Below are 24,931 nucleotides of genomic sequence, written 5' to 3'. Positions count from 1 at the left end.
CAAATGTTTTAAGCACTTTTGTCTTCATGACTGATTATAAGTAAATTCTACTGCTTAGAAATACAGAACCTTAATTTTATGTATATTGTAGCTGTCTTTATTTCTATTTATTTCTATATTAAAGTGTCTTTATTTCATAACTGTTTGTAATTTCCTAATGAATATATAAAACCTAACTGATTGACATTTTGTTTGATAATCACTATATCATATGGTATTTGTTTTAAAGTTTTAAAGTAGAATTATAGCCATTTTTTTTTTTTTTTTTTAATAGGGAGGTTATAATTTTTGCCATCTGTGCCCCATTAGGGAGATTTACCTTCACTTCCTGTCCCATAGCCAAAGCAGAAAGTGCAAGGAAATATTTAAGGGAATCACTTGGGACCCCCAGGTCTCCAGAACTAGTGTCCAAATTGGAATATTATCTTTTTCCTCTATCATTTTTCATCTATTATTTTTCAGGGGACAACCTAAAATTTTGGGATTTTTTTTTTTTACTTTCACTTTCAATGATAATGATAAACAGGAAAAAAAGAGGGTGAATTTCCCTAACAGGGGCACAGATAGCAATAGAAACTGACAGGTGTTCTAATCCCTCTCCACTATATCCAAATATTTTAAGCCTTTTTTCATTGTTTTATGTATCTCAGTGCTTTTGATCTCCAGCAGCCTCTTTACATCCTGTCTACAAGCATGCACTCCAGTGATAGTTGAATGACTTTTCTCAGTTTCATAATGGTGAAAAACATGAACAATGTGTAACATGTTTTGCAGAAGCTTATATGACAGGGTTGCAATGTAGGAAACCAATTGGACATTCCTGCACTGTCACCCTATAAGAGGAAATTAATGAACAAAGACACTTTAATTGAAAGATCCACAATTAAACTTTAAAAAAAGCAGCATATTTAAAATGATTGGCTTTTAAATATACAGGAACATGTTGAATAAGATTTTAGTGATTTTGTGTACATATGATAAAAGCAATGTTTAACATTCTATATTGTATGTTATTCAATGATGACTACATATCATTATTCAGCACTAAATATGAATATGCAACTGTAAGACATTTAGCATATGATATTCTAGGCATAATGATTGTAAATGAGACCAATTACCTTCAAGCATACAACATTTTAAAAAGTTATAAAAAAAAGTTAGATCTTGCTTACCAAGAGTAAATACCACAATTTCTTACTATGGATGACCATTTTATTCATGCCACACATTTTCCTATAATCAGGTATTATCAATTAGTAACTTGTCAAAACTGCACCTATGACATGTTATGGAAAAAGTGTATAAACATGAGAATGTGATTTAACGAAGGCAAGATGCCAGAGCTGCTGACATTGAACATATTTAGAAATGCATCTTCTGCTTTTCTGACTGACATCTATTTGACATCTGTCTAATTGCCAATGTAGATTTGTGTGCACTACTCAGGAGTCTGAGCCTATAATAAATACATTTACACTACTCTGCAACACATCACACATTCAGCCTGCAGTACATCACATATTATAGTTTGTTTTGCTCTGTATCATGCATGCCCCTCATTTATGTAGTCTGTGGTGCACCACATACACTGTATCATTTTCAAGTACTCTTCAACACGTTGCACATCATCTTCATTCTCTCTCCGTTTAGCTTACATTATCCTTATTCACTCATCTCCAACTACTTAGCAGTAGGGATGAGCCAAACACCCCCTGGTTTGGTTCGCAGCAGAACATGTGAACAGGCAAAAAATGTGTTTGAACATGCAAACACAGTTAACGTCTATGGGACACGAACGTGAAAAATCAAAAATGCTAATTTTAAAGTCTTATATGCAAGTTATTGCCATAAAAAGTGTTTGGGGACCCGGGTCCTGCCCCAGGGGACATGTATCAAGGCAAAAAAAAGTTCTAAAAATGGCCATTTTTTCAGGAGCAGTGATTTTAATAATGCTTAAAGTGAAACTATAAAAATGAAATATTCCTTTAAATATCCTGCCTGGGGGGTGTCCTTAGTATGCCTGTAAAGTAGTGCATTTTTCCCATGTTTAGAACAATACCATAGCAAAATGACAGTTCTAAAGGAAAAAATGTAATTTAATACTACTCGCGGCTGTAATGTATTGTCGGGTCCTGGCAATATAGATTAAAATCGTTGAAAAAAAACAGCATGGTTTCCCCCCCAGTCCATTACCAGGCCCGCACCCAAATTAAAAAAAATGGCATGGGGGTCCCCCAGGTCCACAGGCACTATATGCTCTGAACAGCAGTATATATACTATATGGCCTGCCCTAGTTACTCTGCAGAAAATTGGGCCTTAGGTGTTGGTGGTACCAGAACACTGTACCGCAAAAAAAAACCCTATCTTGTGATTGTGTCCTGTAACATCTATTACCATGATAGTGTTATCATTTCTAATGGCCTCTGCCAGGGGTTCCATCATAAGAGAAAATATGAGAGGGGATAATGGGCATCCCTGGTGGGTTCCATTTGTAATTTGGAACTTATCAGATATGGCGTTGGGTGTAAATACTGTGGCTGAGGGTTTAGTATACAATGCGAAATACTGCTGAGAGTATACAGTAAATCTTTGAAGCCCAAATTTTTGAAGCATTGCACTTAGATAGCCCCAGTGTACCCTATCAAAGGCCTTTTCAGCGTCTAGTGTCAAGATCACTGTGGGCATTTTCCTATTTTCCCCAATTTTCAAAAGATTAAACAGTCTGTGTGTGCCATTGGAGGCCTGTCTCCCTTTAACAAATCCCACTTGGTCTGCTTTGACTAAAGAAGGGGATATTTTGGCCAGCCTATTTGTGTGTATCTTAGCATATATTTTTAAGTCTGTATTTAACAGAGATATGAGGCTAAAGTTTTGTGGGCTGTCCGGCTTCTTCCCTGGTTTTGGCAGTGCTATAATGGTGGCCTGTAACATTTCCTCAGGGAAAGAAGCAGATGAGGCTAATTTGTTGAACAGAGCTCTAAGATGCGGAACTAAGATTTGAGAGAATTCTTTGTAATATTCTGATGAAAATCCATCAGTGCCAGGTGACTTGTGTACTGGTAAATTGTGAATAGTATCCATTATTTCTTTATCTAAGATCGGGGCGTTACTGTAAGTGCTGAAAGCGTTTCAGTGATTATCTTGGGCAAGTGAGTTAAAAAATGTATCAATATTCAAGGCAAATGGCTGGGGCATGGTGTTATCTGAGATAAGGTTATATAAATCTTTGTAGTATTTCATAAAGGCATTAGCTATTTCAGATGGGTGGTGCTCCATTTTTCCACTATGTGGATCTCTAATGCAGTTCAATTTTGTATATTGTTGTCTCTTTCTAAGGTAATTCGCCAGTAATTTCCCTGCCCTTCCCATGTGCGTAGTACTTTGCCTTAGATATTTTTAAGTATTTTTGATGGGCTGTGATAAGGGTTTGGCGGAGTTTAGAGGAGGGATTTGTTTTGTGCTGTGATTTTAAAGATTAAAATCAGTGAGCAGCCTGTTCAACATTTCAACCCTCTGCCTCTTTTCCCTCGCCGCAGCTTGTATGAGCAGACCCCTACTATATTCCTTAAGGGCACACCATACAGAAATTATATTTGCATCAGTTATATTGTTTACCACAAAGAACTCATTAAGTAGCTGAGTTAATCTAGTTTTGTGCTTAGGATTAGAGAGAAGAGCAGTGTTATTCCTCCAAGGGTATGAAGGGTTATTAGAAGATTGTTCTTTCAGAACTGTAGAGACCGGAGCGTGGTCCTACCAGGTTATTGAGTGAATTTTAACTGGTATAGTTCTCTGCAGCAAATTAAAATCCGATAGGATAAGGTTGATCCTTGAGTATGCTTGTTGAGGAGCTGAGCAATAGGTGTAGTCCTTTTCAGATGTATTTATGCTTCTTCAAGTGTCATATAGCTCTGCTTCTGTTAAAAAGGGTTGCAACTCACATCTGTGTGTAAGGTGAGGATTAGAACAGTCCATGTCTTTGTTAACCACACTGTTAAAGTTCCCGCATAGGAATAGTGATCCCTGATAACCTTGTCAATGCATTTTTTCATATTTCTCATGAATGTTCCTTGCCAAGTGTTGGGAGCGTAAATATTCACTAAGATGTAGATAACATTGTTTATATCACAGACCAAAATAATATACCATCCATTGGGGTCACAGTGGACTTCATGTAGTTGAAAGGCAATGGAATGTTTAATTGCTATGAAGACTCCCCATTTTGTAATTGGAGTGTTTGCAATAAAAATATGCGGGAATTACTTATCTGTGTGTTTGGGTTGTTTGTTAGCCATAAAGTGAGTCTCTTGAGCACAGAGGATATCCCCTTTTAGCTTATTTACTTCCTGCCACATAGAGTTCCTTTTGAATGGGCTATTCAGTCCATGAACGTTTAAGGAAATGACTGACAGGGTCATGAGTACTATGAAATTGAGATGCAGGGTATTGAATAAATCATTTTAACCAGCTGTAATGATGTATTATTACCTGTAGGTGGCAGCTTTGGACCAGAAATGAAGATCACAGTCAGTTTTGAAGTTGTAAAGTTCTTGATTAAGGATGACCAGCTTGGTTTTAGAATGGTTTCTTTATAGCAATCCTTGGGTACAGTAAAAACACAGAAAAACTAAAGAAAACAAGAACAGAACAGTATGTGAAAAATTCCACAAAGATTCAGGAGGGATTTCAGCTCCCTGTGACCCAGCTCAGACATCCCAGTATAATTGAAAACTGAGGCAGAGGTGCACACAAATACCTGCACAGCAGGGCTCTCATCAAGTATCACCAGATTGCCATTCCTGGGTGAGCCTGTGAGGTGGGGATTTGGAGGGAAGGGTTGTATCTTCTTATGGTAATAAATTCATTTTCTTGCAAGTGACAGGCCCTCTTTAAATGTTGTGATGACATGAGTGAAATTATCTCTTGTTATGAGGATTTTTTGTGGGAAAACCCCAAGAGTATGGGATTATGTGGTTTTGGAATATGGACATATTGTCTAAGGTCAGCCAGGGTTACGGATTCACTCACCCCACGTAGTTTGATGTTATTCCTGCGCAACCTGTCCTCTAAATCAGCCAGCTTATTTTTGATGGCCTGTACATCAGATGTACCTCAGATCCATTATATGCATCCACTAACTCATTGTGGGCTGTAGTGAATTCCCCCATTTTATCCTCAATGTGATTTACCCGATCACCTATGACTGTTACATCAAATTTCATATGTGAGATGCAGGTCATAGTGTCTCTATGTAATGAGCCCTGGAAGGTGACAAGCATATCCCTCAAAACTGTATCGCTCAGAAGCTGCCCTGTAGTGGCGAACTCATTAATCTGTTCCACAAACTCCCTGGTGCTATCTTGTGAAAGATCATGTTCCCCAGCTCATCTGCATATTTTTGTGCTGATGATCTCTCCTGCGCCGTTTTATGTGGACTGCTGATTGAGGAGGCTCCAGGGGTCAATCTCCAGCTATTCCCCTGGGATGATGATCCAGGATGGGAAGGATATTGGCTGCATGGGTGCTTCCTTGATGCTGGCCGGCACCATTTTGGGGCCTAGGTGTGCTCGCCGAGTATTAGAAATCAGTGAGTTTCCGCCGTCCTTTCCCCAATTTTCTCTTTCTCATCATGTTTCTCAAGGTCAGCAGAGCACAGGGAACCAAAAAAGAGCCTTGGATGCTTTCCCATGTCACTGGATGGTAATAGATGCTGGTGGGTCTCTCTGGAGCTCTCCCCTTACACAGCCATCACTTCTGGCTGAAGGCCACGCCCCAATTAAGACCCCTTTCACACTGAGACAGTTTTCAGGCATTTAGCGCTAGGAATAGCACCTGTAAAGCGCTTAAAAACTGCCTCCCATTCTTTGCAATGGGTGATTTCACACTGGGGATGTGCGATTGTGAGACGTTCGGAAAAGTCCTGCAAGCAGCATCTTTGGGGCGGGTTGGGAGCGCTGTATACAGTTCTCCCAAAACACCCCTACCCATTGCAATGAATGCTTCCAAAGAACCTGAAAAGCACTTCAGAAGCGATGCAACACAGGAGTTTTTAACCCCTTATTTGGAGTTAAAAGCACCCCCGATAACGGCCCGAAAAGCGTTGCAAAAGTGCCTTTTAAACAGCAGAAAAGCGCCGCTTTATCCAGTCCATAAAATAGAGAACTTCTCTGAGTTGTTAAAACATTTGCTTTTATAAACTTTGTACGTACCAAAGGTTACCATATTATAGGGCATTGTTTCTAAAATGTTCGCAGACCTGCACATTTATTAAGGTATTTTGTTTGTTGGAAACAAATACATTTAGTGGAGCTGCTCCTTTAGTTAGCTTGGTTACCACTTTTGTATGAAAAGGTTTATTACTTCATAATTCTTACAAATAACAAATATCCTACTAATGAATGTGCCATCATGTGTCTGTGTCTCCAAACATCAAACATAATGTAGCATCAACATTTCTGTTTTTCACATGCTGTGATCAAGTCTCATTTAATCACTTTTACACTTGGCATTCTACAAAAAGGTCTGTATCACAAACTGCAAAATGCAATATTCCTACTTTAAAATAAGTTTTGATTATACACTTAAAGTGGTTGTAAACCTCAGACATGAAATATTAACAAAGAATATCCTTCTATAGAGTGTACATAATTAAGAGCACTAAGTATCATTCCTGTCTGCTGCCTTGTTCCTCCCCTATCAGCATGGATCATTTCTGACAAGCTTTTCTGACACCAAGGGAAAAAATTGTGACAGGGGAGGGAGCTCCAGCTGATTGACAGCCTCAGCTCTGTTCCTGTGTGCTCTGTGAAAGGGGGTGCGTTCCTTCCCTCCAATTAGCTCTCAGAGCTCTCCTCACTGAGGTCTGCAGTGTGTAACTTCAGTGTATGGTGAAATATCTGTGCTGCCCCTGATCTTAAAAAAAGAAAATTAATATATACAAATAGTGAAGAAAAATGGAAAAAAGGGAAAAAAAGAAAAATGATTGAGATGTAAATGACAAAATCTAAAGTTGACTGTGCGCTAGATGCTGCAACTCAAATAGCCTGAATATTCAGCTCATAAATTTGTAGATAATGTAAAATTGCGCAACCAAATACAATAATATATCTTAAAAAAAATATATATATATATAAACACAATTTAACTGGTGTGTATATTCAAGTCCATGTTGTGATCCAATAAATAAACCATGACGTTGAACACTCAGGATAAGGCTTGAAACTTCTGTTCGGAAAATATGATAAGAAAGGCTGCTTACTGGATACTGTGGATCTCAGATTATAGAGATCAAACTCGCTCAGCAAAGATCATTCAGTTTGTACTCCTCCTGGGACTCCTCCAAAGCAGGTATCCCTTCCAATACGGCGGGCTCCTATACTCATATGATATTCCTTACAAATGCAATGGCAGCTCTTTCTTAATCTCCAACATTGGCATGAAAAAGGAGAAGAGGCTTCATGGTGCAGTACTCCCGTTTAAAAGATTTATTAAAAGCTTCACAGGCACTGACATCCAAAGACAATGAAACGATTTTCAAACAGCCATGGCTCAAGCCAGCTAGCTGGTGCATGGTGATGTCAAAAACTGGTGCTTAGGAACAGCGATCTGTCTCCTCACCCAGTCACTACACTGACCTACACAGTTAGAAACACCTCCCTAGGGAACACTTAACCCCATGATCGCCCCCTAGTGTCAACCCCTTCCCTGCAAGGGATATTTATACAGTAATCAGTGGCTATCTTTAGCTCTGACTGCTGTATAAATGTCAATGGTCCCAAAAAAGTGTCCAAAGTGTCCTATCTGTCCGCCGCAATGTCGCAGTCCAGCTAAAAATCGCTGATCACGCCATTACTAGTAAAAAAAAAAAGAATTATAATAAAAATGCCATAAATCTATCCCCTATTTTGTAGATGCTATAACTTTTGTGCAAACCAATCCAAAAACGCTTATTGCCATTTTTTTACCAAAATGTAGAAGAATACATATCAGCCTAAAGTGATGAAGAAATTTGTTTTTTTACATTTTTGGGGGGGATAATTATTATAGCAAAAAGTTATAGTTTTCTTTTATAGCGCAAAAAAAACCCCTGCAGAGGTGATAAAATACCACCAAAAGAAAGCTCTATTTGTGGGGAAAGAAAGTACATACATTTTGTTTGGTTACAACGGCGCATGGCCGTGCAATTGTCAGTTAATGCGACGCAGTGCCGTATCGCAAAAAATGGCCTGGTCATTAAGAGGGCAAATCCTTCCGGTCCTTAAGTGGTTAAACAATGCAATTAAATTTAATAAAAGATCTATTAGAGATAGACCATTCAGTAACAATTCTGCATTAATCATATCAAGACATTTCTGTGGCATATGCTACATACCCAAGTGTGGTTGTATAGCCACAAATATGCTCTGGCATGTTATGTTACAGAAATATCTTGATAAAAATAAAAACACAATTATTAATTCATGATCCCTTCCCAATATGGCTTTTATTAACAACAAGTTTATTGCATAACTGTTATTTTTACTCCCGCCATATATTAATATTCAAATAGATATTTTTAAGGGTGTGTCAGAAACCATGAAATCAGACCGAGACAGAAGTACAGTTGAATCACACTCGTTTAATAATAAAAGTAAAAAGAACAAACGTAGTCAAAATTTAGCCCGAGTTCACTAACCGGAACGGATAGTCAGCCAAGCCAGGGATCAAAGTAGTGTAACAGCAAGAAGGATCTGTAGCCAGAAGGGATGTCAGCAAAGCCAGTCTTTATACAGGAATGCAGTAGATGTTCCTTGTGATGTTGACCAAGGCGAAGGCAGAGACCCTCTGGACTGGACGGCTTAAGTAGGCAGGACTGACGAGCAGGATATGAACAACAGCTGAGTAACTGTGGAGAGAGATGGGAGCTGGCAATTAGCTGACAGCTGAGCGTCCAGCTCAGAGAAGGAAGGGCTGAGCCCAGCTCTGACAGGTTGGCCCTAAAAATAAATTAAGAGTGATTTCAGAACTCCTCTGTGGACTCCTTGTTCTTCCTTACACTGAAGATAGTGGCATTGGCTGCATGTTTGGGGACGTTGTCCTGCTGCAGAATAAATGTGGGGCCAATCACACACCTCACTAATGGTATGGCATGATGGATAAGTATCTGCCTGTATTTCTCAGCATTAAGGACACCATTGATCCTGACCAAATCTTCAACTCTATTTGCAGAAATGCAGCCCCAAACTTGCAAGGAATCTCCATCATGCTTCACTGTTGCCTACAGACACTCATTATTGTACCGCTCTCCAGCCCTTTGAGAACAAACTGCCTTATACTACAGGCACATATTGAAATTTTGACTCATCAGTCCAGAGCACCTGCTGCCTTTTTTCTGCATCCTAATTCCTATGTTTTCATGCATAGTTGAATCATTTAACCTTGTTTCAATGTCCTATGCATGAAAACATAGGAACTGGGGTGCAGACAAATGGCAACAGGTGCACTGGACTGATGAAGCAGACAGATAATTTACACAAATGGTCAGTTAGTTGTCTTTTTTTGCACCTAATTAAACTCCTCATTTGTATTCACTTAAGTAGACATTTCTCCTAGTGTTGCAATTGGAAGTGGAGAGCAACATGTCTGCTCCTGTCACAGCTACACAAATTGCTGTACAGTGGCAATACGCTGTGATATTCATTATTACAGAATATCTTGGCTTAAAAAATAGAATCAAGATTTAAGAAAATATACAATAAATTACCTGGAGCTAGTAGGCTTAGTGCTCACATGGCCCATCAGTGTGAATGGGTTGGGGTTGCCACGGTGCACTCCATTTTACCAAAACTGAAAATGAAATAGTTCCCTTCCTTTGTAGCCTGAAAATTGAACACTCGTTATACAATACACCCTGCACTAAAGAACTATCAATACTAAGTCAAGTTGCCATATAAGCCTCCTCTGACACTGACATCTTAAGTAACAAATCTATGTCTGAGGGTAAGACATGAAATTGATCCATTATAAAACAAACCTCAGCATTTTCTATGGAAACCAAGGTGTGCATTAGGGGCATGTACAAGCATATTTCAATCCAAAATATTCATTGTAATTACTGCAGTGATTTTGCTAAATATATAAAATGACTGATTACAAGACTTACTTGCTTGGGAACTTAAATATAGCTAATTATTTTACAGGATTAGAGTATATTCATTATATTTCCAAAAGTATTGGGACACCTGCCTTTAGACGCACATGAACTTTAATGGCTTCCAAGTCTTAGTCCGTAGGGTTCAGTATTGAGTTGGCCCACCCTTTTCAGCTATAACAGCTTCAACTCTTCTGAAAAGGCTGTCCACAAGGTTTAGGAGTGTGTCTATGGGAATGTTTGACCATTCTTCCAGAAGCGCATTTGTGAGGTCAGGCACTGGTGTTGGACGAGAAGGCCTGGCTCCCATTCTCTGCTCTAATTCATCCCAAAGGTGTTCTATCGGGTTAAGGTCAAGACTCTGTGCAGACCAGTCAAGTTCCTCCACCCCAAACTCGCTCTTCCGTGTCTTTAAGGACCTTGCTTTGTGTACTGGTGCGCAATGTTGTGTCATGTTGGAACTGGAAGGGGCCATCCCCAAACTGTTCCCAGAAAGGAGCATGACATTGTTCAAAATGTCTAGGTACAGTATATATATATTTATATAGTGGTATGATGAAGATAATTAATTATTTATTATAATTCTAGTTGTTATATTGAGTCCCAGCACAGAAAAATGTTCACGGGATGCTTGTAACAGATGACAAAATCCAACAGAATAAATATTACAATGAAAAGCAGCTTTCAGAGAACCCAGTTTCTCCTGTCACATTTTAGTCAAAAAGAACCTTCTCCAATATACACCTTTTCCTCCATGGGGGATAAGGGCAATCAAATGGATTGGGCAGTAGGGATGGGCGACCCTGAATTCGATAAAAACAACGAGTACATTAAAAAGGAGATAGAAAGGATTCAAAAAAGTTTAAAACACAGCAAACAAGAAAAGTTTCGACAGAACCTAGCTGACTGGGAAAGTGGGTATATTTTTAACCCCATAACCCAGAAGAGAAGTAGATCCCTTTCTAGAAATACAAGACAGCGATCACGTCAGTCCAAAACTAGAAATAGTTCTTCATCTGACAGTGAATCTGATAGGGATATTTCTCAGAAAACTGTCTCTTTTTTAGAAGAATTAGAGGGGAAGGTACCTGTAGAGATCCCAAAGCGAAAAATAGACAAAAAACAAGAAAACGAAGGAGACAAAGGGAAAATAGAAGGAAAAGGAAAGGAAAGAGACAGTGTACAGAGCCGGACGAGTGGGAGACTGAGAAACCAGAGGAGACGTTGAATATTTCTGATGATACTTGTATGGATCTTAACGTAGTAAATCTTTCAGAGTTCCATCTCACTGAAGCACATATAAATCTACTTAAGAAGGGTCTTTCTTTCTCTCCAACGTCATCCATGAATGAGTTTGAGGTTTTTAAGGATGTTAGTTTATTCTTAAGGAAAGTCCTTTTCAAACTATGGCATACAAAACGGTTTAATGATCCCTTGACCTCAGAGTCCTCTCTTGATAAGGATGAAAAGGAAGCTATTGAATGCCTGATATCCCTAGTGGATGAGAACTATGACAATGATTCGGATGAAAACTCATGCCACGCACAGAGAAGACCCTCTGATTTAAAAATTAGATCTACTAAAATGCCCCCATTATCTAAACACAAGTGGTTACAGCTTTTTCTGGATCAAGTTAAATTAGACCTTATGAAAATTAATTGGAAATGGGTTGGCTCTAATAATCTTACAAGTAGTGAAAGAAAAGCCCTGTTTGATTTAAACGCACCAAATTTAGTGATTAAAAAGAGCGACAAAGGGGGAAATGTGGTACTCCTAAGTGAGAAAATGTATGAGGATGAATCATTAAGGCTTCTTGGTGATACCTCTACGTATAAAAGACTCACCACTTCCCCCTTTCCTGCTCTAGTTGATACACTCAATGGAAAACTTAAATTGGGAATGGAAGCGGGTCTCCTAACCAAAAAGGAATTCTCTTTCCTAAGGGTTGATGAAATGACCATCCCTACTTTTTACATAATCCCCAAACTCCATAAATCCCTTATCCGTCCTCCCGGTAGACCAATTGTTTCAGCTATAAAAGGCCCCCTAGAAAAAACCAGCAAATACATAGATTCCCTGATCAAACATATGGTGAACTTGCTTCCTTCTTTTGTTCGTGACAGCAGAGATGTTCTTGTTAAATTACGACATTTTGTTATGCCCACAGATGCCCTCTTGGTGAGTATTGATGTAGAGAGCTTGTACACATCGATACCACACCATTGTGGCATTGAGGCTACTATGTTCTTTCTGAATCTTCATTACCCCCAACAGGGCGCTCAAAATGAATTCATTGGGGAACTTCTTGAGTTCATGCTTAATAATAATTTCTTTCAATTTCTTGGTCAATATTATCAGCAGATAAGAGGCACCAGTATGGGGGCACCTTGGGCTCCCTCATACGCATGCCTCCATCTGGGACTTTGGGAGGAGATGACTGTCTACCAATCCTCCTTGTACCTCAGCCACTCTCTTTTGTGGCTGAGGTACATCGATGATGTTCTGATGGTATGGACTGGTTCAGTTAAACAACTTGAGGACTTTATGTCCGAACTTAATAGTAACGATCAAAATATACATCTGACCTATTCATGCCATCCTGAGACACTCTCCTTCCTTGATCTATCTATACGGAGGTCTGGAAATGAAATTATTACCAGTACTTTTAGAAAGAAAACAGCAGCTAATACCCTACTGTCTGCCCAGAGTCATCATCCTAAACAATTAATTAATGGGATACCCACAGGACAATTCCTGCGGATTAGAAGGAATTGTTCTGTGGAGGAGGAATTTCATGAAGAGGCGTGCGAGATGTACAAAAGATTCAGACAGAGAGGCTACTCACATAGGTCCCTTAAAAAAGCCAAGAAAAAAGCTACCCTTAAAAATCGGGACGAACTCCTTTTGACCTCTGAAAAGCCTTTACATTCTAAAAATAAAGATAAAAAAGGAAATACTGAACAGAATTTCCCGAGGATCATTACTATATATGGATCCCAATGGAAAATGGTCCAGGGAGTTCTACAAAAACATTGGCATATCTTAAAATCTGCCCCTCTGATCTCTGAACTTGTGAGTTCAAGACCCCTCCTAACAGCCAAAAGATCCAACAATCTTGGTGATCTTTTGGTTCATTCCGAATATACTCGGACCACCAAGAAAAATTGGTTAACTGACTCAAGAATCTCCCCAGGCATGTATAAATGTGGACACTGCAATATTTGCAAGTATGTCCACCAGACTAATGTCTTTCCAAATCCCCGTGGAGGAACCGACTATAAGATTAAACAGTTTATAAACTGCTCTACTACCCGGGTAGTTTATACGCTTATATGTCCATGCAATAAAATCTATGTGGGGAAAACAAAAAGAGCTTTTAGGGTAAGGATTCGTGAACATATTGCTGGTATTAAAAAGCTAAATGATGAACGCCCCATCTCACAACATTTTGCTAAATTCCATAACCGTGACCCAAGGGGCTTAACGGTAAAAGGGATCTATAGGTTAAATTTACCTACAAGACGTGGCGACTTCGATACCATCCTCCTCCAGAAGGAAAAGATGTGGACGTACTATCTGGAGGCGATGGCCCCCAACGGGTTAAATATCGAATGTAGCCTCCAGCCCTTCCTTGAGAAGTGACTCATTGATTTCTCCTGCAGTCTTTATTTGTATCTATTTGTATTTATTTGTATATATTTTTAGTTTTTGCATACATATATAGCCTCTTGGTTCTCTCTTACTAACCTCCTACGTTGGCTAAATGATGTCAAATCTGCAGTTTAGTATATTTGAGGTACAGCGCACTTTACAACGGATCATGTCTGATCATGTAGAGTCATTTACGATATGTTGTTTTGCTGAAACGTCTGTGATGAGTGGTAACCGTGTACGACATCTGGTGGTTGTTAGAAGTAATTACATCCCTTAATACTCAGTCTATTTAACCTGCGTTCACGGACCCCTCCTTTGCTCTGAGGAAACCAGCGGTGATTGGCTGGTGAAACGCGTCAGCACGTGACGTCAGCACGTCACCTCGGAGCCGCGAGCTTATGGTGTTTGAATATCTGACCGGGAATCAACAGCTGACGGCCGGCTCACATCAGTTAACCGAAGGCGCTGACATAGCGGGACATTTCCTATTGACGGCTAATGCTGTTCGGACTGACATCTGCAGTTATCCTCTGGGGGTAGAGCCTACGATCTCTAGAGCTACTGAACCATCAATCTGGTGAGAAAAGTATTACTCCAGTTTATACTTACAGTACAGCCTGAGCCGCTCCCCCTGCTGCTTTCTATGAATATAGCTGCTTTATTTGTATGCCCTGGATCTACTGCCATTTTCAGCAATACTGCCGGTCACTGATGTTGTCTTACCCATGATATGGGTCGAGCTCCCGGACTGCCTTAATTAATTTTTATTGATGTGCTGAATTAGTTCGCAATCTATATTCAATCATTCATTCATCCACCATTGCCCGCATACCACCTTACTATTAAAATACTTGGACTGATTCAGGATGTAATCTACACGATATTGCCCAATATAGTAGGAATCTGCTGTGGTGATTGGTGTGTGTATGGGGTATGTTTGGCCGCGGCTCCGTTGTTTTTAATGATAACGTTATCTGTTTTAATTTGGTCTATGGTATATTTCCTAATCTGCCCAATTTTTGTACTTTTGTGTGGTGTTTTGTAGTTCAATAAACTTATTGTTTTTTGCAGATGGTGTTTGGGTAATTTGCCTTCTTTGGGGGAAACTCTTTTTCCTAGTTGTTTTCTATCAGGTTAAGGTCAAGACTCTGTGCAGACCAGTCAAGTTCCTCCACCCCAAACTCGCTCTTCCGTGTCTTTAAGGACCTTGCTTTGTGTACTGGTGCGCAATGTTGTGTCATGTTGGAACTGGAAGGGGCCATCCCCAAACTGTTCCCAGAAAGGAGCATGACATTGTCCAAAATGTCTAGGTACAGTATATATATATTTATATAGTGGTATGATGAAGATAATTAATTATTTATTATAATTCTAGTTGTTATATTGAGTCCCAGCACAGAAAAAAGTTCACAGGATGCTTGTAACAGATGACAAAATCCAACAGAATAAATATTACAATGAAAAGCAGCTTTCAGAGAACCCAGTTTCTCCTGTCACATTTTAGTCAAAAAGAACCTTCTCCAATATACACCTTTTCCTCCATGGGGGATAAGGGCAATCAAATGGATTGGGCAGTAGGGATGGGCGAATGGTTCGGCCCAAGCATAAGTTCGGGGGGAACTTTGGTTGTTCAGATGTTCTGCGAACACCGAACAATGTGCGGTGTTCGGGGCAAATTCAAAAGCCGCCGGAACACCGTTAGGTCTATGGGACACTAACATGAAAAATCAACGGGCAGCGTGAATTTACATCACTGGACATTTTTATTTTTTTATTTTTTAATAAAGGACTTGTCCCAAGCTGACTCTCTCCTTTTTTACAATTTTTAACACTTATTTTTGTGAAATGGCAGGGGTACAATGTACCCCGTTACCAATTCACATGGGGGGCTGGGATCTGGGGGTCCCCTTGTTAAAGGGGGCTTCCAGATTCCGATAAGCCCCCTGCCCGCATACCCCCACAACCACTGGGAAAGGGTTGTGGGGATGAGGCCCTTGTCCCCATCAACATGGGGACAAGGTGCTTTGGGGGCTACTCCAAAGCCCCCTTACCATGTTGAGGGCATGTGGCCTGGTATGGTTCAGGAGGGGGGTGCTCTCTTATCCCCCCTTTTCCTGCAGCCTGCCAGGTTGCATGCTCGTATAAGGGTCTGGTATGGATTTTGGGGGGACCCCTACGCCGTTTTTAAAAATTTTGATGCAGGGTTCCCCTTAAAATCCATACCAGACCCTTGGTCTGGTATGGATTTCGGGGGGACCCCTATGCCCTTTTTTTTAATTTGGTGCAGGGTTCCCCTTAATTTCCATATTAGACCTGAAGGGCCTGGTATGGATTTTAGAGGGACCCCCATGCAATTTTTTTATTTTGGTTCGGGGTCCCCCTAATATTCATACCAATCCCAAAGGGCCCGGTAATGGACTGGGGGGGAACCATGCCCTTTTTTCAATAAGTTTTATCTATATTGCCAAGACCCGACAATTTTGCCTTTAGAAATGTCATTTTGCTGTGGTACTGTTCTAAACACGGGGAAAATGCACCACTTTACAGGCATACTATAGACACCCCCAGGCACGATATTTAAAGGAATATTTAATTTTTATTGTTTCACTTTAAGCATTAAAAAAATCACTGCTCCCGAAAAAAACGGCCCTTTTTAAAAAAACATTTGCATTGATATATATGTCCCCTGGGGCAGGACCCAGGTCCCCAAACACTTTTTATGACAATAACTTGCATATAAGCCTGTAAAATTAGCACTTTTGATTTTTCATGTTCGTGTCCCATAGACTTTAATGGTGTTCGTTTGTTCTTCTGAATTTTTTGCCTGTTCAGTATGTTCTGGTGTGAACTGAGACGGGGGGTGTTCGGCTCATCCCTATTGGCCAGTTTTATTAGGCCTTTTAACTGCTTTTGTCCTTCTGGGTGACAGATAATGCCTCCTAGCCGTGGACAGCTGCAGTTATAATAGCCTCTGGAAATGTCCTAATTTGCACTCTTTTACTATTAATTATGTTAGTCCTCAAGGGCCGAGGTGGTCTTTTATCAAAATTAACATAGCACAGAGTCACTATCTGTGCTTTTGATATATTTAAATAGAGTAGGCTTGGACAAATTCTGGCCTGGTCAATACTCTGTGTGTGTATGTATACATATAAAAAAATCAGCCATACTTCTATGCTTCTGCTATTCACATGCCCCAACCCCCACTTGGGTTGGGTCTAGCCACTAGAACTGACCCATAAATCAAACAAACATATCTTTGTGATTTGAGGTACTGAATGCTTCACAATGGCTCATATAAAATATGTAATTGAAATCTGGTTACATCTCTCTTCTCCAACCTCTAAAATAAACCCCATGAAACAGTTATTAGATAATTGAGAACATGACTGAAAAAGGATTTGGTAACATCAGTGGCCTGTATAGCTTTTAGGCCTTCTTTCAAAGCTTGTAAATTCTTCAGTACATCACACCAAGATCTTGGATATTGTGCAAAGACAAGCTGACGTCACAGTCCAATCTCCAGTTTGACGTTTTCACATTTCCCACCATCTCACTGAAAATAAAGTTATTATTATGTTTTGGCTGCTCCAATAAACATAAGTCCAGGATTTTCTATTCAGCTCAGGGGTTTCATTTAAAAAAATTAGTTGTTCAGTTTTAGCAATCTTCATCACAAGTCCAAAATGAAACTTCTGCCAGCCACAATTTGCTTATGTAATTTGCTGTAGGCCGACCCCACATTGCCTTCAATAGAGAAGTTACTTGGATCATTCAGTCCATAATTCCACTGAATGGGACCACACAATGGTTTAGATAGTATCAGCTTGACATCAGTGTTTACCAGATCATCTGTCAAGACAAAGCAGCAATGGAAATTGTTGCCAGTATCTTCGCCATGAAAGGTAGAAAGTTATTTACATCCATATATCCACATAGCATAATATAAACAACTACTTCAACAAAGTTCAAATCATGACTAGAGTGATACATTTCACTCACCTCTCTTATAAATTTAGGGGAAACCACCGAACATACTATATATTAAACTTTATATTGTTCTACCTAGTCTAAGTGTGCAAATACTCAGACACCCAATTATTTATGCTATGCCAAGCTATTGTGCAGCATCTCACCTTTGATGTCAAATATATTGATATCAATAGGTATTATGTACTGTATTTATTGATGTATAACACATACTTTTTCACCCTGAAAATCTGGTGCAAATAGTGTGATACTGCAATTTGGGCTGCCTAGGAGGGAAGGGGGGATGAGAGCCGTCAGATTACATACAGTGAGAATCTCATATCTACTCAGCTGCCTCTGTAATAGGAAGTCCCATCTCCTGGGCCATTATTGGACCAGTGTTCTGTCTATCATAGAAGCCAGTCCAGGAGGCAGGACTTTGTATTAAAGAGGCCGCCGAGTAAACAGGAGATTCTCACTGTATGTAATCTGACGGCGCTTGTCCAGCCCCCTTCCTGTTCCTTCCGAGGCAGCAGTAATATGAGGTGAGGCTGCAGATGGGCACTAATCAGGCTGCATTGATGGCAATGGTGAGGCTGCAGATGGACATTGATCAGGCTGCATTGATGGCAATGGTGAGGCTGCAGATGGACATTGATCAAGCTGCATTGATGGACAATTGTGAGGCTACAGATGGCATTGATCAGGCTGCAGATGGGAAATGGTGAGGCTGCAGATAGGCAATGGTGAGGCTGCATTGATGGGCACTAACCCTTATTTTGCTTCAAAGTTCTTTATTTAAAATTTAAGTTTTTTTCCTGAAACTTCCCTCCTAAAATGAAGGTGTGTGTTATACGCCTGTGCGTGTTATATGCCGATGAATACAGTAATATGTACAGATGTTATGAAAATTATTTTATGTTTAAATGCTTCTCTCTGGTTTTAAGATAAAGATCAAGAAATAAAAATAATGAAAATAAAATATTAACGCAAAATAGATCAAGGAAAATTAAAGAAAAAATGAGGGCGTTGAAAGAAAAAGAAAAAAGTTCATTGCTTGATAAATATTGAGGGAGTCCATTATTTTTAATGTCTTTGTAGCAGCCTGTACTATCCCACTAGCCAACAATATCAGATACAGTACCTAACCGCAAGAATGTGTTTCCAGCGCGATCCCATCACGCTGGTTCTCAGCGACAGGGTACTGTACATCTCGCTCTGGCTCGCTCCCCGGGAAAGGAAAACTGTTTTTTCTTTTCGCGATGAATGACAGACAGTGCTGACAGCTGTCTGGTATGAATCATGAGGGGGAATGCCAAATTTTAAATAAAAAACTGGTGTGGGTTCCCTCCAGGGGCATACCAGGCCCTTAGGTCTGGTATGGATTTTAAAGGGAACCCCCTACACCGAAAAATTGGCGTGGGGGTCCCCCCTAAATCCATACCAGACCCTTATCCAAGCATGCAGCCCGGCCAGTCAGGAAAGGGGGTGGGGACAAGCGAGCGCCCCCCCTCCTGAACCGTACCAGGCCACATGCCCTCAACATGGGGGGGTGGGCACCTTGGGGCAGGGGAGCGCCCTGTGGGCTCCCCCACCCCAAAGCACCTTGTCCCCATGTTGATGAGGACAAGGGCCTCTTCCCGACAATCCTGGCTGTTGGTTGTCGGGGCCTGCGAGCAGAGGGCTTATCGGAATCCGGGAGCCCCCTTTAATAAGGGGGCCCCCAAATCCCGGCCCCCCACCCTATGTGAATGAGTAGGGGTACATGGTACCCCTACTCATTCATCTGGGGGAAAAAGTGTCAATAAAAAAACACACTACACAGGTTTTAAAAGTAATTTATTAGGCAGCTCCGGGGGTCTTCTTCCGACTTCGGGGGTCTTCTTCTGACATCTCCGCTCTCTCTGGCCTCTTCTCCCGGGGTCCGGTTCTTCTCCCGCTCTCCGGCATCTTCTCTCGGTGTCCGGTTCTTCTGCCGGGCTCCTGCTGGGCTGTCATAACAGTAGTCTTCTATCTAAAGGCCAGCTGACGGGATCACAATGCCAGTACCAATGGATCACTTAGCGTTTCACCAATAGCTTCCTCAGAAGATCCTATTGGTACGTGATCAAGCACATGAGAGGTATAAGGCATCCAATTCACCATGAAGAAAAGCTTGCCCGAGCGGCTCCAATGGGAATAGAAGAGGGTATCAAATTGCCTTATGAAGAGCCTCATTCATATATGGCAGCATTTGAATGATACTCTGGGATGGGTAGTAAATGATGGATTAGATGATGGGTTAAAAAAAACCCTTTTGTTCCCTTGGGCTAGACAGGGTATATGGTGTAATATAGCCTATTTGAATATTCCTTGATGGAAATGGTCAAAGGCATTGCCCTCTCTAATGGAGCCTGTATATCCCCGGGTGCCTGTCCTCATTACTTGGGTCACCCCTGCCACGGGGTGAATGAGACGTCAAAATGCACTTCTGGTCACTTGGACGGCACCAATGTAGTGATATAGTAATGAATGATGATTATTAATTGTTATTCTAGTTATTTATTATAATAAATTTAAAGGAGCTAATAAATGTCCTGGGTGGCTTAACTCCAACGTAAAAATGAATATAAAAGCAAAGGAGAAGGCCTTCAAAAAATACAAGGCTGAGGGATCATCAGTAGCATTCCAACTTTACAAAGAAAGCAACAAGAAATGTAAGGGTGAAATCAGGGCGGCTAAGATAGAACACGAAAGGCACATAGCGGAGGAGAGCAAAAAAAATCTGAAGAAATTCTTTAAGTACGTAAATAGTAAGAAAGGAAGGTCAGATCATATTGGTGTCAGGGCTGGGCTCAGCCCTTCCTTCTCAAAGCTGGCTGCTCAGCTGTCGTCTAATTGCCAGCTCCTATCTCTCCACAGCGACTCACCTGTTGATGATATCCTGCTCGTTGGTCCTGCCTATTTAAGCCGTCCAGTCCAGATGATCTCTGCCTTCACCTTGGTCACATCTCTAGCCACTTGCCACCGGCTCCTGTACATATACGTCAGCACTTTGAAGATGGATATCTCGGTAACGGTAGCGGCTGCTGCCACAACCGAGGTATCCATCTTTGGAGCCGGTGGTTCTTTTTACGATAATGGTGGTCTCTGTGGCGGATTTGACATGAAATCACCATTATCGGCGGCGGGAGAGGGGCCACCCCCCTTCCCGAGCCCTCCGCCACTTACCGGAGCCATTGGCAGCGGCGGAGGTGATCGGGATCTGTCCGTGGCTGGGTATGGAGATGAGTGAGGCTAAGATGGCCCCCACCTGTCTCCATACCATAGCAGCACGGAAAAGACGTCAAAACGTCACTTTCACCCATATGTCTTAAAGGGCCATTTTTCTGTTGTCATTTTTTCAAATGATAAAATTTTTTTTTTTTCATTTAAGTCCAAATATGAGATCTGAGGACTTTTTGACCCCAGATCTCATATTTAACTCCATGAACAGGGCAAGGAGGAGTTCATGGACGAAGAATTGTTTGCTCCAGCGTGACCAATTCTGTCACATGCCATTACTCCGTGAGATCTGTGAGAATAATCCTGAGGATTTCAGGAACTTTCTCCGGATGACGAACCCCAATTTTGACCGTTTGGTGGCTTTGCTCATATATCAGCAGGCAGGATACCTGCATGAGGCAAGCCATCACTCTGGAGCAGAGGCTAGTCGCCACGTTGCGGTACTTGGCGACAGGGAGAAGCCTGCGGGACCTTAAGTTCTCAACAGGCATCTCCCCCCAGGCTCTGGGGATCATTATCCCAGAGACCTGCTCTGCCATCATTCAGGTCCTGCAGAAGGAGTATATTAAGGTAAGAATTTTATCCTTTATTAGCATCACATGTTATTTTGTTTAATGTTTGATAATGTAATGTATTTCTTAACTCAAACACTACTTACCATCATTGCAATATAGTGTGAATGTCCCCTTTTTGTCCTCATGCATGCTGTAATTTTTTCATGTTCTTTTTTGTCCTGCATGTATATTTGCCTTCACTAACCTCCCCAGCATGCAATGCTGGGTACATATCCACCTAGTCTACTCACTTTGAATGTATTTTGTCAGCTGCATTGTAGTTTTTTTACCCTAAACTCCATCCAAAAAGTGTGTGTGTCATTAACTTGATTTCCAATCCCCTCCCCCCCAAACTGCATCCAAATAGTGTGTGTGTGTCATTAACTCGATTTCCAATCCCCTCCCCCCTCTAAACTCCATCCAAATAGTGTGTGTGTCATTAACTTGCTTTCCAATCCCCCCCTAAACTCCATCTAAATAGTGTGTGTGATTAACTCGATTTCCAATCCCCTCCCCCCTCTATACTCCATCCAAATAGTGTGTGTGTCATTAACTTGATTTCCAATCCCCCCCCTAAACTCCATCCAAATAGTGTGTGTGTCATTAACTATTATCCCTCCCCCCTAATAATTTGCTATAATGTTCTGTGGTGTTGATTTTACAAAAGCAAATATATGTTGCACTTTGCAAAATGCATTTGCACTCTGCAAGTGCATTTGCTCCAGGGCTTTAGTAAATGAGCAGAAGCTCTGCTGATTTCCATCATCCAATCATGTGCAAGCCACAAAGTGTTTGGATTACAGATATTGCCCTTGCATGTGATTGGGTACTCCTTGCAACATGAAGCCTTTTTACCTTACCTCATTTACTAAGCTGTGGAGCAACTGCACTTGCAGAGTGCAACAACTGCACTTTTCAAACTGCACAGTCTTGTAGCCTTTAGTCAATCAAACCCTGCGTGCCTTTAAACTTAATTTCTAATTTCACCACCCCCCAAAATGTAACAATGTGCCATCAGAGGGGGTGAGCAATCTGATAAATGTGCCTTTCCATATTATTTAGTAAAGAAGTTTTCAATTATTTAATGTTATACCGATGCTGGGCAATATTGTTATAAGTGTAATGTTCTTGCAATGTTCTTTTCCAAACTACTGATTTTTGGTTTCTTGTTTGATTCCTCAGTTTCCTTCAACGCCACAGGAATGGCAGACTGTGGCATCCCATTTTGTCACCCGTTGGGACTTTCCCAACTGTGGAGGGGCTATAGATGGGAAACATGTCCACATCGTGCCACCACCCCATTCGGGGTCATACTATTTTAATTATAAGGGGTTCCATAGTATTGTCTTAATGGTGGTGGTGTCGGCACAATATGACTTTCTGTATATGGACGTGGGGAAGAATGGCCGGATGTCGGATGGAGGAGTTTTTGCCCAGACGGAGTTTTACCAGCATCTCCAGAGTGGTGGCCTGGGATTGCCACCTGATGCAGATAACGTGGAAGGACTCCCCTTTGTCTTCATAGCACCTCATGAGGCCATTCCCCCAAAGGACACTGACCCCGGAGAGGAGGGTTTTTAATTTCCGGCTGGCCAGAGCGGGAAGAGTTGTTGAGAATGCTTTTGGGATTCTGGCCAGCCGGTTCCGCCTGTTTCAGACATCGATAAACCTTGCGGAATACAAATTTAATTACATCATTTTAGCGTGCTGCATCCTGCACAACTTTTTGAACAAGCATTCCCCAAACTATATTTTGCCAGTTGGGCCTGAGGCCGGACTTATTATTAGTGACAATCTGACGGGCCTGGATACTGTCCGTACTGGCTTGGCCCCCCAAAGTGCCCGTCAAGTTCGTGATCAATATGTAGATTATTTTATGGGTAGGGTGGCCATTGCAATGCCCCAGAATATTTAATTTGTCAAAATAAAAAATCTTGATCTTGAATTATATTTATTGCTTGCCTTTCTTTTTGGCTTTCTCCTAGGTTATCGTAGAGCACTTGTAGTGCCGAGTGTATTTTCATTTATTAAATAAGCACCATTGTCACTGTAAGCAACTATTGTAACTTTAAATAAACTGATACTGAGCATTGAAAGAAGAAACCACACATTTTTTTAATTACTACACAGATTTTTTAATATTCTGTGTACATTCACTTATGCGTTTGTAAAAATTTTTGATAGTTCAAAATATATCTATATTAAGAAATTTTTAACCATAGAATTAGGTCCTTTTTTTTTTACAATATTTTCTTTTCTTTTTTTTAACAAACAGGCCTCTTTTTTATTTTTTATTTTTTAAACAGGCCTCTATTTTTTTTAGTTTTTTGTTTTTTTAAAAACAAGCCTCTATTTTTTTTTTTTAAACAGGCCTGTATTTTTTTTAGTTTTTTTTTTATTTTTAAAACAGGCCTCTATTTTTTTTTTTTTTAAACAGGCCTCTATTTTTTATTTTTTTATTTTTTTTTAAAACAGGCCTCTATTTTTTTAGGTTTTTTTAATCTTAGAAAAACAGGCCTCTATATATTTTTTTTTTATATATTTTTGGGAAAACAGGCATATAATTTTAACAACAGAAAAGAGAAGGCCCAGAATGGGGTCAGCAAACAAGGAAATGAAGAACATGATCAATGTTTTTCTGGTGGAAAAAGGGCATTTAGATTCTCCCCAAAACATCGATCATGTTCTTCCTGCTGCATCCAATCCAGCCGATTCCGCATTAAATCAATCTCCCCATTCCAGGCCATTATCTGTCCAATTAGTCATTGTGCACTGTCTGTGCTAAAATGTTCACCACGACCTAAAATTTAATGAAAAAAAGATGTGTTTACAAATATGCAGCCATATATAGATTACCTTACCATAAGCTGGTGGCTCAGACACTGACCTGGTGGGGTGCTCATGTTGCATACTTCCGAAACATCCTCGGGGGTGGCGCTGTTGCTTGATTCAAGCACAACCAGATCACCTAAAATAGAGTAGAAAATGTTATTTACAAAATATGCAGCCATACATAGATTACCATAAGCTGGTGTGTCAGACACTCACCTGGTGGGGTGCCCATGTCGGCCACCTCTCCTTCCTCCACATCCTCAGTGGGGCTTGGGCTGATTTCCCAATTATGGTGTTGTGGTTGGGGGGGACTGGGTTCATCTTGTATTTTCTCCCCTATGTGAATTTAAAAAGAATTATACTTATCATACAGATATTTTAGTACATAGTAATCTTAAAACATTGTAGTGAAGTGGTGTACAAATTGTCTGTTTTTGTGTAGAGTTCCTAGTTTAATACATTTTTCCAATTTCTAAAGACATATCTAGATAGATAGATAGATAGATATCTAGATATATAGATATA

The 24,931-nt window shown here is 40.5% G+C and overlaps 1 protein-coding gene across 2 annotated transcripts in view; it reads left to right on the top strand.

Moving 5' to 3' along the window:
* DMD (dystrophin) overlaps window positions 1-24,931 on the top strand; it is a 3,507,873-nt gene that overhangs the window by 2,258,775 nt on the left and 1,224,167 nt on the right. The window lies entirely within an intron of this gene.

This window comes from Aquarana catesbeiana, linkage group LG02, assembly GCF_042186555.1.
Source record: "Aquarana catesbeiana isolate 2022-GZ linkage group LG02, ASM4218655v1, whole genome shotgun sequence".
Lineage (NCBI taxonomy): Eukaryota > Metazoa > Chordata > Amphibia > Anura > Ranidae > Aquarana > Aquarana catesbeiana.
This window is presented reverse-complemented; position numbering and strand designations above follow the sequence as displayed.